This window comes from Rhipicephalus microplus, chromosome X, assembly GCF_043290135.1.
Source record: "Rhipicephalus microplus isolate Deutch F79 chromosome X, USDA_Rmic, whole genome shotgun sequence".
NCBI classification, from domain to species: Eukaryota; Metazoa; Arthropoda; class Arachnida; order Ixodida; family Ixodidae; genus Rhipicephalus; species Rhipicephalus microplus.
Genome location: NC_134710.1, coordinates 25,968,356 through 25,980,378, shown reverse-complemented (window position 1 = coordinate 25,980,378; position 12,023 = coordinate 25,968,356). Strand labels below are relative to the sequence as shown.

The 12,023-nt window shown below is 42.8% G+C and overlaps 1 long non-coding RNA gene and 1 pseudogene across 2 annotated transcripts in view; one reads left to right on the top strand and one right to left on the bottom strand.

The window, feature by feature from the left end:
- Nucleotides 1-6: 6 nt before the first annotated feature.
- Nucleotides 7-3,427, top strand: LOC142777509 (uncharacterized; annotated as a pseudogene).
- Nucleotides 3,428-5,578: 2,151 nt separating this feature from the next.
- The window catches only part of LOC119175741 (uncharacterized), a 33,504-nt gene continuing 27,059 nt past the window's right edge, over nucleotides 5,579-12,023 (bottom strand). For both annotated transcript variants that reach the window (XR_005110342.2, XR_005110343.2), the window contains one exon: nucleotides 5,579-6,367. This is a non-coding gene — a long non-coding RNA (uncharacterized LOC119175741). The remainder of the gene's footprint in view (nucleotides 6,368-12,023) is intronic.

Below are 12,023 nucleotides of genomic sequence, written 5' to 3'. Positions count from 1 at the left end.
CGTTGCAATAATATTAACCTTGCAACAAGCTGTACCTGCTGAATGTATAGAGTGGAACGGTCACATCGCTGTTGCTATTACCTGCTACAGAAGCATTGCGTGACAGTTACATAACATATAAAGTCACTCACACGCGCTGTAAATACTGCAGTGCGTGTGAGCCACTTTATGTGTTATGTGACTGTTATCCGTGTTTATCATTGTGTATATCATTGTCATCACTCGGCAACTGAAGCCTGTCAGGTGAAAAACCAGGCAAATCTCTCCAGTTTCCCATGAATATATTTCGCTCTCTCTTGCTCAGATGCATTCTGGAATACCACAGTACATATAAAAGAATACAGAGATAACCTTTTGTCCATTTGTTAGTTTTGGGAAACAACTTATTTCTCCAAGCTCCAGCCCCTCTTGTTACGGCAGTGTAGCGTTAGTTTCCAGGTTGTTCCAAATTTGTTTGCAAGTATAAAGGCAGTCTTGGCGCATAAATCCACGTAGTGTGACAACTGAGCCTGCTCGCTCTTAAGGCTCGCATTATTTTCCTACCAGCCTCTACAAATGAAGATGAAGCAAGCATGCCATTCGAAGTTCTTGAAACAATACACAATGATGAAGCTGTTGAAGCTAGTAAGTTTTGTCCTTTAAAATATGCTCTGTGCCTTCATATACCTTTACTGTATGTGAAGGCACCGTGTCTGCCCTATTTCTGTTTCTTAACAGGTGTTCCTAAGGAGCTACAGCACTTGAATGGCGTAGGAGTCCAGGTGAACACACTGAATTTTCGTATCACCAGCAGGCAACAGCTAATCACCATTAGCAAAGTAGAAAATGAGAAAGCTCCACTGATGAGTGGAATAGGTTGCTTCGAGCTATTCTACGACATCTGTGAAATGCTTACTGAAGCCCGTCTCTCGGGAAACGCTAGAAACTTCTGCATTTCTAATGAGGACGCTGCTTTCCTGTGCTTCATGAAACTCTACCATGACACATCATTCATCTTGGTAGCTGTGCTTTTTGGAATTCATCGAACGACAGTGGCAAATATATTTAAGGAAGTTATTATGATCTTGGTCGGTATTCTCAAACATGCAATACTTCTGCCAAGCAAAGAAGCTGTCACGGCTTGTATGACCATGCATTTAAAAGAACACCAAGACACACAGATGGTGCTTGATATGCACAGAGATACCGTGTGAAAGGCCAAAGGGTCTGAAGTCCAGAATTTTAATGTGCAGCCATTACAAGCACACATACACGGCAATATTGCTATTAAGCGAGACTCCAGGTGGCTTTATCAGTTATGTCAGTGCAACATATGGGGGCAAAGCTTCCGATTCATTTATAACCGATTCATTTATAACAAAGCTTTATACATAAAGGTTTTGCCACCTTTTTTTCTGCTATCTCATACTATATCAATTCCAAAAACTGAAGACGCAGTTAAATTATGTGAAGTGAAATCGTACAGGCCAATCAGTCCATCAAATATCAACTACAAGATTTCGATTAAAGTGTTAGCAAGGAGACTGCAGACAGTTAATAATAACATTGTAGGTGATCACGAGACATGTGGAATTTAAGGGCACACTATATTCACTAACATTCACAAGGCACGAAGCGTATTGGACTGCTGCGATGCCACAAACGATCACATCGCAATCATCCAGATAGATTTACAAAAAGCATTTGACCGAGTACCTCACGAAATTTGTTAGGCTATGTCAATTTTGGTAAAGTAATTCGAGATACAGTTCGAATGGCATATACTGGATGTAAAACATGGCTAATCATCAACAAAGTTTTTGGGAAACAAATTAATGTCAGACATGTACGACAAGGCTGTCCTTTGTCTTCCCTTCTATTCTCAATTTATATAGAGTCATTTTGCTAAAAAGCCATGAAAAGCAGTAACATAGAAGGGTACAACCTACAAGCAGCTGAAGTACGGGTACTGGCATACACAGATGATATTGCCACCTGGTATTCTGTGCCAGTGAACAGTGGGTCAGTTCTGTGCCAGTGAACGAGAAAGAGGAAGACGAGCAACCAATGCCAGCGGACACGTCCTTCTTTGTCTCTGAGATTTTGACAGTCGCGTCCCTTTGTACGTTCCTTCGAGCTCTTAACGCGTGACAACTGGTGGAGGTGCTGGGTACCCTATGCACCGAACCCCTCCCAGTACAAGAAGCTCAAGCCTCATACCGGTGATTACGCCTGTTCACCGTGCTAGCCGCAGGATCCGTGGACTGGACCCTGAGTTCGGACTTCTCTCAGAGGAGATGACGGCCCCAACTATTCCAGGCAGCGCCGTCCCGAGCGGCTTCAACCCAGCCGGTATGGAAGGCGCAACGCCATTGCAATACACGCTGTTCAAACCACGAACGCCGAATCCCTTTCATGGTGCTCTCCATGAGGATGTTGAAAATTGGCAACTTCAGATGCGGTCCCTCGTGGCAACGCCTTCGTCTCAGCGTAACGCGTCAAGTAATCGGTTGCGACAATGATCCATTTGTTGCCAGAAGAAGACAAAGGAAACGGGCCTAGGAGGTCCATCCCCACTTATTCAAACGGTGTACGTGGTGGATCGATCGGTTGTAGATGGCCTGCAGGCTTTAAATGTGGTGTCTTGCAACACTGGCATTCACGGCATCCCTTCACGTAGCGTTTGACACAGGCAGACATTTTAGGCCAGTAGTAGAGTTGTCGCACCCGATCCATAGTTCTCGAGTAGCCCAGATGGCCAGATGTGGGCTCGTCGTGGCAAGCTAATAAGAAGTCATCGCGGAGGGCTTCATGCACGACGAGAAGATGAGATCTGTCACCGGCACCGGCGTTTCTTTTGTATAAGACATCATTTCGTAGGCAAAATGATGGCAACGTTCACGACAACGGATGAGAAATGGGTGCAGTGCCACCTTCTAAGTGATCTATGATCATTCTTAGATCGGCGTCATTTCGTTGATGAGACATCAGATACGGTCCGCTGAGAGTTGCCACGAAGACGCCGTCTTCTTCTGTGCTAGTACTGGCGGATTGAAGAGGTGCTCGTGATAGCGTGTCGGCGTCTTCGTGCTTTTTGCCTGACTTGTACACGATGGTGACATCAAATTCCTGTAGGCGCAGACTCCATCGTGCTAATCGTCCTGAAGGGTCTCGTAGATTGGTCAACCAGCACAAAGCATGATGGTCAGTCACCACTTTAAATGGTCTTCCATAGAGATATGGCCTAAACTTTGTAATTGCCCAAATGACCGCGAGACATTCTTTCTCTGATGTGGAATAGTTAGATTCTGCGCGAGACGGTGTGCGACTTGCGTAGGCTATTACCCGTTCAATGCCATCGTGTCTTTGTACCAAAATAGCTCCAAGACCAACATTGCTGGCATCAGTGCGTATTTCAGTGTCAGCATCTTCATCGAAGTGGCCAAGCACAGGAGGGGAAGAGAGCCAGCCGGTGCTGTAGTTTTGCAAAGGCAGTCTGCTGTTCGTCAGCCCAGGCAAATGGTGTGTCATCACGCGTGAGGCGTGATACTGGCTCCGAAATGTTAGAGAAATTTTCAATAAAGCGCCGGTAATACGCGCACAGACCCAGAAATCGTCGAAGACTTTTCTTGTCACTTGGAGGTGGAAAAGCAGTGACGGCTGTGTTTTGTAAAGATTATGATAGTATCGCTGACACCATAAAAACTGTGAACCTTTATTGTAATGCAAGTGGTAGTTTTGTAAACTGGAGCAAGTGCGTGGGTTACTGGCACGGCGAATGGCCTGTGACTCCACAATTTGTGGCTGGTATTTCATGGATTACTACTTCGCTACGATACCTAGGTGTGCCATTAGAATATTATTGTGACAGTGAATCGTACTGGCGGCATCAGGCAGTGGAGCTACAAGAAAAAGCTGAACAACTCAGAGGTTTCCAGCTATCAATTTTTGCCTGAGCGACCTTTTGTAACATCTTTCTAGTCAGTAAGCTTTAGTATGTCCTTCAAGTATTGCATTGTTCACGTGTGAATGTACAGAAGCTTCACCACATTGATTGATTTGTGGGGTTTAACGTCCCAAAACCACCATATGATTATGAGAGACGCCGTAGTGGAGGGCTCCGGAAATTTCGACCACCTGGGGTTCTTTAACGTGCACCCAAATCTGAGCACACGGGCCTACAACATTTCCGCCTCCATCGGAAATGCAGCCGTCGCAGCCGGGAATCGAACCCGCGACCTGCGGGTCAGTAGCCGAGTACCTTAGCCACTAGACAACGGCGGCGGGGCAAGCTTCACCGCATATTTGTTGTTTTCTTGTGGGGTTCTTCTTGGGAGCGAACAAGTAGAACTAACTTATTCAGACAAGTTCCCTCTGGTGGGTTTCGTCTGTGTCATTTGTACCTTCGTCAGTTAGTTAATCGGTTAATGTTTTTCGAAATAATCGAGACCCATTCATACGTACTGTTATACAGCTTAGGCTTGGAAGACGGTTGCCGAAATTTGTGGTAGCATCTGGCCACATGAAAACAAGCATCAGAAGTTACCTAAAAGAAGTTGTTGATTCATGTCTCTTTCTAAAACACGTTTTTCATTGGAATACCTCAGTTCAGTTTTGATTAAGAAGTTATACAAAATCTAGTAGAAACAGTTCTTCCTGTCGTCTATGTAGAACATTACACCGTGTAGGCCCAGGCCAGAATGTCTTAAGCCGTGTAAAAAAAAAATGAAGGCATCACCTAGAGCGAAATTCTTTTACTTTAAATTGCACACTGGAACCTTGCCCGTGAAAACATGGATGCAAGAAAAAGGCTTATTGGTTCCTTGGGGTGTTGATTGCCTTCTCTGCAAAATGCCGGAAACAATCGAACATGTTTTCCTGGACTGCTGGGATGCAGTCTTTTTCTCGGATGTTTTCCAAAGGACTTTGAAAAAGGATCTGCCTCTTGATGCCTACGGTATCAGATTTCTACCAGCATCAAATGACGAAGGAATACCTTTCAACCTAGTTATGTTACTGGGCCTGCAGGGTATATGGTAATCTAGAATAGAGGTGCGCCATGCTGATGTTAATGCATGTCCGATTCGGCAATACTTTTTTAAATCTGTCTGTTCATTCGTGGAATAACACAAGGTTCAACAAGAGGTGGCCGAATGGCTTCATCAAGTAGTGAGAAAGCCTTCTACAAATGAAGGAATTTTAAAAAGTCTGTTAACTTTGACGCTTTTTACCTTTCTTTGTTCATGTTTGTCCTTTGTTTGATGTACATTTGTTCGTGAATGTTGTATGTACACAGGTAATAAAGAAAGAAAAAAAGCTCCTCAGTGGCTCAGTGGTTAACGCCTCACGCTCACGATGGAGAGGACCCAAGTTTGATTCCGCGTGCCGGTGTTTTCTTTTTCTGAATTTTTTTCTTTCTTGCATTCTAGATACGTATACATATATGGTGAGTGACACCAACGTCGACATCGGTGGCAAAATCCAGCCAAGAGTGGCCATATAATTGCTATTACAATAAACAACCGAATAAAAGGACCGAATAAAAGGACCGACGCTAAGTTGGCTGAGAAGGCAACAAAAGTAAATCCAAAAGTCAATATCATTCATTCACTTCTTAATATTCACCATTTCAAGTATTAAATATACCATGAGTACAATTTCCCCATCAGTGGGTCAGTAAAAGGGAACACAATGATGCTTATTAGAGGCTAGTACAGTTTTTTTTTTTTTTTTTTGCATGGACAAAACGCTCCTTGTTTTAATAAATGTATGTCACACAAATGGCTATATAATGAAGGCACCTACAGAGTCGGCACTATTTATTTTATATTTGGCTGCATATCCATGTGCTTCATGTTGCTACGCAATTGAATGAACATGATAATGAGCACCAAACAATTGGAGCTCAATTCTCTATCATGTCATATGTGTGCTGCCTTATATTTCATCACTCATGAGTGCTTCGAAATATTTGCAGACAAAGTTCAGAGCAAAGAAATGTTCTTCTAATAAGAAGTTAAGGTTCTTTCTATACTTCTGTGACTGTTTTATTAGAGGCACTTTACATTATTGAACCCCATAAACATGTATAACAATGACTGATTTCATGTTCACATATTTTCAATGAGTTATCTTGCACAGTAAAAAAAGTGATGCATGGCATTGTTTTGACAATTTGCAATCTACATTATAAATCTGAACCTCACTAGAACTTCAATGTCAATATAAGTACAGTAGACCTTATGTTCCTCCTTTGCATACGACTAGAACTGCACTTGCAAGTGGTAGCTAGTTCAAGGTGCATTTGGGCAGGTGAAACATGAAGAAGACCTTGAAGTAGCCTGTTTAGGATGTGACCCTGGATTTCCGGAGGCTGCTTCATTTTCATCTGCAAGAGAATACTACACGTGTCATACTGCACGAACTTGTTAAGCCATGCCTGCTGCAAGATTTCATCCATATCACATTGCTAAACATACAGGGCACCCAAATGCATGCAGATGATTCATATAAGAACCTTAATAGTACAGCAACAAGATGCAATTTTTATGACACAGTGCTGATGCTTGGCATGTTATAAAAACAAAAACGTACACTTTGTAGCAATATGTTTCACAGTCTAATAACGGTGCTACAGCATCACAAGCAAACACTTCTACAAAGATACTTTAAGCCAAACAGCAGCATCATGTTATTGGATTTTACATTTTTGCATAATGACAGCAATGCCATAGTGTTTGCAACAAATATAGTAAATGAGGGCAGTCAAAACTGGTCACTTTTGCCCAAAAAATTTAGAACTAGTCTTTAAAATACTTGCTTTCGCAAAGGCCCACTGAAGTTTATTAGAATATGAAGACACTTCAAGGTTACAAAATGGTATCCTAAACCAAAGAGTGCGGTGAAATAGTCAATGCTGAAATGACATTGTAACGCGTAATAATATTTTTGTAAAACACACCTCGCCAAGCCCTGAAGTGTCGCCCAAGGCGAATGAATGTCTTTGTTACTAAATTGGCTCACTGAGTATAAGAACACCAAACATTCTAAAAAAAAAAAACACAGGCTTTAACCACCGCGACCAGGATGGTTTTCTTTCCTGTGTTCGTCACATTCCTTGCGCTAATGTGTGTCGCTCGGTGATCGGCCACTAATACAGCTAAAGTGATGCAGCCTGTTCACAAGAGCATGACAAAGCATTGATCAGAAACTTGTGAAACTACCAGAGCTGTTGCTCACTGTGTCTGAAGGAAGCTTTGGGAGAAACACTTGTGAATGGATGGATAGATGGATGGATGGATGTATCCTGCTATGCCCTTTATGTCGGGCGGGGTCTCACGGCACCTAGCCATAAAGTTAAGTAATATCACTATATGCTTAAGGATTGAATTTCACTCGCGCCTTTATTGTAGCCACCCGTCAGTTAGCCTCCTGCTGACTATTTCTACCCATTAAAAGTCTATTTTGCCTTCACTGTCCCTAAACCCCAGTGCTTTTAAAAAAGTCACAGATTTGCCGCAAAAGCGAAGCAATGAACACGATAGCAACATATTGGAAGGTCACGCGCAGAATGTCAAGCAGATAGAAATGTGCCCTGCGTTTCTCACGAACAAATAACGCATGAAACGTACTCACAGGTACAGATGAAAGCAAATAAGCATCTCAGTTGCTACTTCACTGTGTCTGAAAAGTGTGCCCTTTTCACAAACAGAGGCTGTGCAACGACTGCAGTGACCTTTGTCGCCCGGTAACTACAACAGAATCGTTCCAGTGCCCCATTGCCAGCCGGACGTATGATCCTTCCCACTGGGAGATAAGGGTGCGCGAGAGATCGTCCACTCTCTGTCTCTTTGCCGTCCACTCTCTGTCTCTTTGCGTCCACTCTCTGTCTCTTTGCTGTCTCTTTGCTGGTGAGAGATGAGCAGCCATGCGCTCATTGCCCCATCTTGCTAATAATGTTGAAAACACGATAGTTCCTCCCCCCCTCGAGATGCCCGACAACAGCGGTAAGTGGTAGATATAAATAGCTCGCCAGCTCGCCATTTAAACGTTGCAGGTGGTACCTCTCGGTGGCTCATTGGTTAATGCCGCGCATTCACGAAGCGGAGGTCCCACGTTCGATTCCGTGCGCCGTAGTCTTTTTTCTGGATTTTTTTTCTTTCTTGCGTTGTCATATATATAGATACGTATACATATATGGCGCATGAAACAACACCGGCGGCAAAATCCAGCCGAGAATGTCCATATAATTGCTATCGCAATAAAACTCTGTGCCATCCACCTGAACTATAGGGAGAAGCCCTTTACAGAACATTATCGAGTGTTCAGCAGTTTCCTCCTCCTCTCCACACGCACTGCATACAGTGTCTACCCCTTCGTATTTGGCCCGATAAGTCTTGGTCTGCAATACTCTTATTCTGGCCTCAAGCAGCAGAGAACTACCCCGAGAATTATCGTAGATCTTTTATTTTGCAATTTCCTGCTTGAAAGTTCGGTAGGTCTCCAGTGATGATTCTGTAAGCATTCCAATCTTCCATGTGTCTCTCTCTGTTTCTTCACTTTCTTTCTAACCAATGTTTCCTTTTGGCTTGGTATTCTGCTGTTGTCTAAATACTTGCTTGACAATTTTCGAGTTTGCTTCCTCCATTTAGTATCAACATTCTTTATGTACAAGTAGCTGAAAACTTTCCTAGCCCAATGCTCCTCTCCCATTTTTCTCAGTCACTCCTTAAATGCTATAATGCTGCTAGCTTCCTTGCAATCGAACAATGTCCATCCCTTGTCACCCTGTACCCCCTGATTTGGAGTATTCCCATGTGCTCCCAAAGCAAGTCTACCTATGTCACGTTTAATTTCCAATCATGCTTGAACCTTTGATTTCATGCACAAGACCGCATTGTCGAATGTGAAACCCGGGACCATGACACCTTTCCAAATCCCTCTCACGTCATACCTATTGAAGTTCCACAGTGCCTTATTTTTCATTACAGCTGCATTCCTGTTACCCTTAGTCATTATGTGTCTTTCATGCTCCCTTAGGTTCTCAGCTCTGTTGTTTATCCATACGCCCAAATATTTGTATTTATCCACTATTTCTAGCGTGACTTCCTGTATCTTATGCTCACTGCTTTCGTTATCGTGAAAAATCATGATTGCCGATTGTTCCCTACTGAACTTCGAGTTTAACCTATCTCCCTCATTACCACAAGTGGCTATCAATCCCTGCAGATCTTCCTTGTTGTTGGCTATTATTACTATATCATTTGCATACGTCAATGCTGGTAATGACTGCTTAAAGTATTTTCCTTGCTTGGCAAAAGAGAGGCTGAAGCCAAGTCAACTCCCCTCTAATTTGGCTTCTAGTCTCTGTATATACAGCATAAATAATAAAGGTGACAAGGCACATCCCTGCCGAAGCCCTCGTTGTATCACTATAGGTTCGGATACCTATTCTTCGCATTTTATAACTACCTTGGTACTTTTATAGATATACTTTAGAAGATTAGTTATTCCATCTTCCACATCTAGTGTGTCCAGTATTCCGCACAAGCCTTCTGGAATCACACTATCGTAAGCTCCCTTGATATGTATAAATGGCAGCCACAGGGGCCTGTGTTATTTTTCCGCTATTTCAATACACTGCATCAATGAAAAGAGATTGTCTTCCAACCTCCTTCATTTATAGAACCCATTTTGTAGATATCCCAGCACCCCCTCATTCTTCACCCATGTCTGTAGTCTTTGCTTCACTATCTGCATCACCAGCCTGTAAACTATTAACGTCACTGTTATAGGATGCTAGTTATTTATATGGGCCTTGTCCATCTTTCCTTTATAAATCATGCTCATTCTGCTTAGTTTCCACCTATTGGGGGCTTCACCATCCATTATTGCTTTGCTTGCTGCCTCTCCTAATGTTTGCTTAGAGTTTGGTTCTAGTTTCTTTATTAGCATAATTGGATTCCATAAGGGCCTGTTTATGTGCTATTAGGAACCCTCTTCTCTTCTTTTTCCCACTCTCGTTGTCCCAGTGGAGCCACTACGCTAATTCGTTCTTCCTCATTCAGTATGCTGCATGCAGCGCTTTCTTGGTGTTTAAATTTTTCTGTCATCATTGTTTTCATATATTCCATTGCCTCGTACCCTCTAGTCTAACCTTTTGAGCTGTAGTTATAAACCTGTGTTCCATGCTTGTCTTATCATTCAGAGAATTGAGATGGTTCCAAAACTTTGCAGCTGCCTTTCTATCCTTTTTGTTTACTTCTGTCATTCATCGTGCCCCCTTTCATCAAATCTTTTCACTGATCAGATCGGACGCTTCCCTTCTGCAGCTCAAAAAGTTATCCCATTTTCTTTTGACATCGTCTTCCAGTTCACCCCTCTGTTTAGTAGACCTGTGTTTCCTGGAGGCTTTCCGATGTCTTACTATGGCTCTCTTAACTTCCTCATCCTACAAGCTCTTGGGTTTGTGTGTCCTTTTCCTGGTTGATCTGACTCGTACCTTAGCAAGCTCTAACTCAAACAATCGAGTTAGATTTGTGTACGTCCACACTGCTTTAGTATCCTGGGTTATTATTTTCTCAATCTCTTTAGTTGCTATTTCTATTTGCCTTTCTGAATATTAATTCCCCTGTAGTTGCTCATTTTGTCTCCTTCCCACTTTCATTGCTCTTTCAAAACTTAGCTTCATGGGTTTGTGATCACTACCCAGACTTCTGGAGCCACATACATCCTATGTGACATGAGTGCATATTCTATCGTCGACTGCAGCCTTCCTACCTCCCATGTTATTTGCCCTTGACACTTCTCCCGACTGTTGCAATTGATTAAATCATGCCTTGCATGCATATCTATTAGCATTTTGCCTCTTGAGTCAGTATATCCATCCATATCTTCAATGTGCGCTTTCATATCTCCTAATATAACTACCTTGCATTCTTCTTCTAGTTCATCAATGTCATTTTCAATGCACTGCACCAATTCTTGCTTTTCCTCTGTGGCTTTGTGTGCCGGAAAGCTTGTGCCAGAAAGAAGCTTCCTGGCTTCTTTCCGGCACAAGCTCATTAAACTTGCCCACGAATCGCATCTTGGCATTGTTCGCACTAAACAGAACCTTCGTGACAGATACTGGTGGCCTGCCTTAGACAAACAAGTTGAACATGCTGCGTAGAACTGCCACATATGTCACGCGGCAGATAAGACTGCCAAACCTTCATTCGCTCCATAGCAGTCAGTTCTGTGGCCTGATCGGCCGTGGTAAAAGCTCGGTATGGAGATTATTGTCCTTTGCATAATGTTCCAGAAAATGCTCGGTTCATTATTTCCGTCATTGACTATCACTCCAAGTGGCCTGAAATTTGTACACAATAAATGTAACTTCTGAAGTTATTACCAAGTTTCTGTCTTTCATTTTCAGCAGACAAGGTTTTCCTGATGCAATAGACATGGAAAATGGTTCACATTTTCAGTCTCTCTAGTTCAAGACTTTTCTTTCGCAAAGTCGTATTCAGCATTTGAATTCATCTGTCCTCTACCCGTAATCAAATGAACAAATCGAGTGATTCAATCGCGTTCTGAAGGCACACATTCAGATTGCGCAGTTGGAACAGCAAGTCTTGACCTCAAGCAAGTCTTGACTGAATGCTTGGCTTCGTACAGATTTTCACTGCAGGGCACCACAGGAGTGTCTCTGGCTCAACTTCTTCATGGTAGGCAACCTCGAGTTGCTCTCGACATAGTTTCTTTACATCGCAACACTTCAGTTCCTCCGAGTCACCAACTTCGCACCACAGTTTTTTCCCATCAACAAGCAATGACGCATTATTGAACAATCTTCGTGGTGATAAGCCTCAGAAAGTTTGAGTCAGTTACACAGTCAAAGTTCATGTTCCAGGCAAGCATCCCAAATATCGAGGCAGCTATAAAGTCTTGGAACAGGTTAGCCCAACTTCCTTTCGGTTGAGTGATGGAAACATATGGAACTCCTCTTGTATCATTATTTCTCAAATTAATTCGGCTTCAACACCTCAAACTTCTGCCTATCA